Source organism: Lolium rigidum, chromosome 1 (genome assembly GCF_022539505.1).
Source record: "Lolium rigidum isolate FL_2022 chromosome 1, APGP_CSIRO_Lrig_0.1, whole genome shotgun sequence".
Taxonomy (NCBI): Eukaryota; Viridiplantae; Streptophyta; class Magnoliopsida; order Poales; family Poaceae; genus Lolium; species Lolium rigidum.
In genome coordinates, this window is record NC_061508.1 from 240,028,833 (window position 1) to 240,035,944 (window position 7,112).

Genomic DNA, 7,112 nt, shown 5'->3' on the forward strand with positions numbered 1-7,112 from the left:
TCTCGCTCGGATTACAAAATCCAATCGTCGCGTTTCCCATAGACGGTGCCAATTGACGAGGGATAACCTCGCCAATGCCTACGTATTGTAGACTTGGATTTCGGGAGAGAGCGACGATGGAGATTCCGGGAGCGATATTAGGCACACGATGTACCCAGCTTCAGGTCCCCTCGGCGGAGGATCCCTACATGCTGCTAGCAATCTAGTATATGATCATAAGAATGTTTACATGGTGCCGTCGTAGGCAGAGCTATGTTGTCAATCTGTCATCCTCCCTTTATCGGGTGCCATGGCTAGCTTTATATATGCAACCAGCCTAGAGTTTAACAAGAGGCCTAGTCAACTATTTTTTCGAGTTGCCTTCTTGGGCCTTCTCCATATTGGGCCGAGTCAAGTATGGTAATAATGGCACCGAAGGGTATGCCCATGACAGTAGCCATTGAGTGTCTAGGGAAGTCGAAGACTTGCGTAGAGACTCCAATCATAATCATCTCCGAAGTCGAAGAAAGGCGAGGCCATTGTTCCGGAAATATATCAGGTCAATGTCGTAGATCCTATGTAGCGTAGATCATATCGACGGTTCTCGAAGTTATTTTTCTATCGGGTGCGCGGCTAGCGCTTCCGAGGGGAGTAGCCCCCGAATCTATAGGCAAGTGCTTGCACTTGGGCATAGACTCAATTTGTACTTCTAGATGAAGAACATGACTATATTTCTAGGCGTAGCCCCTATTTTTATCGACTCCTGTTGGAGGACTTAATAAAATCCAGTGCTCTCGATGGGAGTAGGCTCCACTCGAGTCGCAGAGTCGAGTTGAATCTACAAACCTTTATATACAGAATCGAATGAAATTTCCGTGCTTTTTATCTTTTTCAAATTCTAAGAGACCAAAGAGACACTATATTTTCTTCATAAAATATATTGCACAGGGATATTGGTAAATGCGGCTGGTCCATCTGACGGATGAGGTACCAGTTAATTGCTCTAGTGGAAAATCCAGATAAACCTACTTCAAACTCGCGTCCCCAGACACGAATTCGGGATACTGGCGTAATTCATAACGTTCCGCTTTAGGACTTACCGAAACTGAATTCCAGCAAAATTATCGGGTCCACAGCGCGTCCGACGGGATTTTTCTTCACATATGTTGATGTGGATAAAGTGGCAGAGCGCATTCGGGTGTGATGCCATGCCACACAGGACGGCTGGGGTCTTACCTTCGTGACCTTTTTACGAGTAATGGCATTCATAGTTTTTTCCGCGGCGGACGCGCTCCGAGAATATGTTGTCTAGCGCCTTTTTCGGCTGATGTAATGACCCATTTTTCGAACACTTCTATATTTTTCGCGGCGTGATGGGATGGCCGAATATATTGGGTACTTCTATATTATCATCGTAGTACATCGCCGATGCTCTTGATCGGAATAAATGACGAGTCAATGAACCCGAAGATTTTTCCACCCTTTTTTTTGTTCCTCCTTGATGAAAATTTCGTCGAGTTCCTCCTTGAGGAAAATTTCTTCGGGTCCTCTTTGAGGATAATTTCTTCGGGTCCTCCTTGAAGAAATTTTTTTTGGGTTCCTCCTTGAGGAAAATTTCTTTGGGTCCTCCTTGAGGAAAATTTCTTCGGGTTCTCCTTGAGGAAAATTCTTCGGGTTCTCCTTGAGGAATTTTTTTATCGAGTTCTTCATTGATGTAGTTTTTCCTTGGCGCAGTTTTTGTTTTATCAACCTGAGATGTAGAGTGAATTTGTACAGCGTAGCTCCCGAGTGTCGGGAGCGACGAAAGTAAATGATAATGAACTTTGGGTAAATTAAAAGAACACTTAGCTTATTGGGTACGACGGAGTCGATGGCGGTAGATCGTGCAGCTGAGTCGATGAAGTCTTCAAGTGCAGCGAAAAAGTCGAGCCGAAGTAGAAACCACCAAATAGCAAAGGTGGATACCGCCAAATTGTTGATGAAGAAATAGCCAAGCCCCCAAGCGTTGCTCTCGTGATGTCATGATTTGTTGCTTAGACGCCGTGTCGCAGTTGGGACCCGTGGCAAAGTCGTTGTCGAGCCCCAGAGTGTTAACCGTGGTGTCGGAAGAAGTTGACGGAGTCGCGGCATCATATCAGGTGAAGCCATTTAGGATGGAGTTATTGACAATAATATAATATGAATCCACTAAAAATTTACGCCATTGGAGATGAAACCGTTTGAAGATTAAACCATTGAAGATTATGTCATTAAAGATGAAGTACTGAAGATGAATACAAGATGAAGTATTTGAGATGAATCCGCTGATATAATAGAGGATAAATCCATTGACCCGAAGATAATAAATCCAGTAATAACCATAGAAGATGAATCCATTGACCCGAAAACGCATCGGGTAGTATTGTATAAGAGTAAACCAGTAGTATTCATGTAGATGAACCCGAATAAATTCAGTTGTAAGATGATTCCGAAAAAGACAAATCCGATAAGCCGAAGATGATAAATCCACTGAGCCGAAAAATATAACTCCGCTAAATCGAAGAAATTAAATCCACTGAGTCGGGGAAGATATATCCATAGCCGAAGAAAAGATAAATCCAATAAGCCAGAGAAAATAAATCCACTGAACCGGGAAAGATATATTCACTAAGTCGAAGAAGATAATTCACTGAGCCGGGGAAAATATATCCACTGAGCCGAAGAAGATAATTCATTGAGTCGGGGAAGATATATCCACTGAACCGAAGAAGATAAATTCACTTCACGCATAGTAGTGCTTAGCCTTATCACATAAGTACACAGCTTATTCCGATATTATAGTTGCAGTCGAAATAAATGATCATGCCGAAATAACCACAAATTCTCGTGTAGCAGAAGGATTTACTCGTACAAAGATGAATTAAAGAAAAATATTAGCATTCAAGACTAGTTATTGTTGAGTATTCTAATGAGGAAATAAGATGCTTGTGCATGCTCACGCACTTGATAGTCAAGTCCTTAAATACTCAATCAACTGGATTATTGCATATAAAGAAGAAGGGAAAAAACTACGTAGAAGAGCGGGTTACCGATAGGTTCATGAATTTATGGTCATTGTTGAAGATTGGTCCGGTGATGCAGTAATTGTACTAGGCCGCAACATCGGATGGCGCCAAATGTCGTGGTATCGTCACGGCATATGCCATAGGGTGGCTAATCGAAGGGGCTCCTGAGAGATCTCACGGCGGTATCCGGAAGCGGGTATGGACACGAGCGACACGGCGACGTACCCAGGTTCGAGGCCCTCCGTTGGAGGTAAAACCTCTACTCCTGCTAGAGTGTATAAGATATCACACAAGACAATGGTGCTCCTAGAGCTGTGTCCTGCTGGCTCCCGGGAGACTAAGGGAGACGATGGTCTCTCTCACAGTGGCAGCGCTAAGGGTGGAATGAAGTAAGAATGATCGATCCCCTACACGAGAGGGGGTAGTGCGGCTTATATAGGCACCGCACTTTACATATAAGACCCTATAGTTTATCGGCCGGCTTGGTCGGCTCCGGCTTCCGCTCCTTCCCGAGGAAGTGACGTCAGGAGCCGTTGAGGCCTCATGGCCTGTCCCATCCGGCTGCCTGTGTCGGCCGGTATGGAGAGGAGGTGTCCCCGTCGCCGCCACCACCGTAGTCAGTACGGATCGTCGTTAGCCATGATGGTCTAGTCCGGCGCGGCACTATTGCTCCACGATGGCCCCGCGCTACGGGAGATGAAGTCAGCGTGGACTTTGGGAACCCGATCACCAACCCGGTTCCTTCAAAGGCAAGACTCGCCAGCCTCGAGTCGGTCCGAGGCATGGCACCCCGGCCGGATATGGCTTGTAGAAGCCGGCCCAGCATAGAGCATTGGCGGCCGTAGCCGGCCGACTCAGGACTTAGAGCCAGCCGGCTTCCGGACCAGCCGGCCACGCTGCCACTCGCCGCTGCCTCACTCGGCCTTTGCCGCGAGCCGGCCAGTGGTCAGCCGGCTGCTCCGCGTCCATTGCCCCACCCGGGGTCTTCCCCCCGACAGTCGAAGGAATCATAGTGATGAAGCCATGCAACACTTACCCGAAATTGGTCGGTGCAGTAATGGATATCGAAGGTGGCCGCACGAAGATGAAGAAGAAACACTTAGCCTTTTTGTCGGCCGCGGCGGACACAATCGATGTAGTTGCACGGTGCCTGTCCGGAATTAGTCGAGTAGAAGACTCAGTCGATGTGGTGGATTCGCAAGTATGGCCACTATGCGCGGCGGTGCACTAGGGCGAATTCACGGCAAGCGGCTCCTTAAGCTGAGGTGAATCCCCGATTGAAACCGTGGCTTAATTCAATCCTCCAAGAGATGTGTGTACAGAAAAATAGCATGTAATAGGTTAAATCAAATACAGTGTAATTAATCCAAGTAGTAATCAATGAGAAAGAGAAACTGGAATATATCCGTCAAATCGCCACCACATGATCTTCTAGATAGCGGTGTTGTGGATGATTTAATTACGTACCCGACGATCCTAACCAAGCTAGGAGCATGGTGCCTCGCGCAAGTAACACCACGCCAGCCTGGTTTATCGTGTCGAGTACAACGTGAGACCTGACGATGATGGCGACGAGTAGAGACCTTCATCGAACCGAACCGATTTCTCTGATCTGCCGGCTTGATGATTTCCAACTTGACGATGAGACAAGATCTGAACGAATCTCGCTCGGATTACAAAATCCAGTCGTCACTTTTCCAATGAATGGCACCAATTGACGAGGGATCACCTCGCCAATGCCTACGTATTGTAGACTTGGGTTTCGGGGGAGAGCGACGATGGAGACTCTGGGAGCGAGATTAGGCACACGATGTACCCAGCTTCGGGTCCCCTCGGCGGAGGTTCCCTACATGGTGCTAGCAATCTAGTATATGATCATAAGTATGTTTACAGGATGCCGCCGTAGGCGGAGCTATGTTGTCTATCTGTCGTCCTCCCTCTATCGGGTTCCCTGGCTTGCTTTATATATGCAATCAGCCTAGGGTTTTACAAGAGTCCTAGTCAACTACTTCTTCGAGTTGCCTTCTTGGGCCTTCTCCATATTGGGCCGAGCCAGGTATGGTAATAATGGGTACCCGAAGGGTATGCCCATGACATCTGGCTCTAGCACTCACCGCGCGCGCGAGGAGGACGCAGGGCATCGAGCCATGTACTGGAATTTGCCTGTTGGTAGTTTTGGGCTGGCGTGGCTTAGGGTTTGGGGTGTTTTTGGTCCTTTTTAGTATAGGTTTCAAAATTTTGTCCGTTGGAGGGGTATTTTTTCTCCAAATTTGATCATTTTTTCAGTATAAAAAGGGCATCATATCCCTCTTAATTTCCACACTCAAACATCCCTCTCATTTCCACACTCAAAGCCTCAAACATAGATGATCCAAACCATTTTCTCTTCCCCATGGATACATTCGGGGTTGAAACCCCATGTTCTCCCTACCTCAACAACGACTATCTCACACCTCCCTACACACCATCCGAAAATAGTTCATCAAATTCCGCCGGCACTTCTAGCACCTGATGAGTCACAAATATAGTGGATCGCAACAGTCTTCGAGGGAAGTAAAACCCAAATTTATTGATTCGGCACAAGGGGAGCCAAAGAATACTATAAGCTTTGACAGCGGAGTTGTCAATTCAGCTGCACCTGGAAAAGCACTAGCAACAGGGTGATGTGAAAGCAGTGGTAATATGATGCGGCGCCAGAAAATAGTTGGTACTACTTTGATGGCGTGTTGACAGGGAAATATGATGTAGCAGTAATATGAGAGCAATAGTAACACAATAGTAGCAGTAACACAGAGCCAATGACACTGGAAAATATCCCAGCGCGCAGTTGATTGAAAAGCAATAATGATGAAATAAAGGACAGTGGTTCCCAGCTATCTGCACTAGTGGTAACTCTCTAAATAACAAGTGTTGGGTGAACAAATTACAGCTGGGCAATTGACAGAATTGAATTTAGCATTATGAAAAAATATCTAGTCTATTAATATCGTAGGCATGTTTTCCATATATAGTCATACATGCTCGCAATGAGAAACTTGCATAACATCTTTTGTCCTAGCAGCCCGTTTGCATCGGGGACTCGAGGGAAACTACTGGTAATTAACGTACTCCTTTTAGTAGACCACCGGAGCAAAGCATTAACACTTGGTGAAAACATGTGATCCTCACATCAAAGCCATCCTCCACGGCTATCCCAACCCGAGATCACTTTGGGGCCTCGGTTCCGATCAAAGACATGTGCATACAATTTGTAGATACAATCTAAGCAAACAATTATAGAGCTTAGATCTAAGATCATGCCACTCGCATACACTAGTGACAAGCATTAAACATAACAACATTAGCAAGAATAAATACTTCACAAACTTATAAGCTATACCGAACATAATGATCAATCCATCGGATCCCAACAAACACAACACCGATTACATCATATGGATCTCAATCATGTAAGGCAGCCTCATGAGATCATTGTATTGAAGCACACAGAGAGCGTACCATCTAGCTACAGCCAATAACTCCGTAGTCCCCGCGGGAACTACTCACAAACCATCATGGAGTCGAAGTGGAGGCGTGGAGTCGATGGCGATGGCTCCCGGGCACTCTCTCCGTCCCGGCAGGGTGCCTAATGCAGACTTCGTCTCCCGAAACATGGTTTCAGCGATGACGGTGCTACGTGAACTTTTCGTGGACGTGAGGGTCCGGGTCCCCGGGGTTTTCCCGATACGAGGAATAAATAGGCGGAAGGGCTGAGAAAACGAGGCGACGAGGCGCTCAAGACATGGGCCGTAAGCGCCAAGGGTAGGGCCGCGCCTGCCCTATGTACTGCCACGTGGCAGCTCTCCTGCGCGTGTCCTTTTAGCTCCGTGTTCGTCCCGAAAAAATAAGACTCTGGGCTTTTGTTTCGTCCAATTCCGAGAAACTTTCATGTACAACTTTTCTGAAACACAAAAACGGCAGGAAACAGGAAATGACACTACGGCACTGCATTAATAGGTTAGTCCCGGAAAATGTTAAAAAGTGTGGAAAAGTGCACATAAAATATATAAGAATTGTAACAAAACAAGCATGGATCATCAAAATTATAGA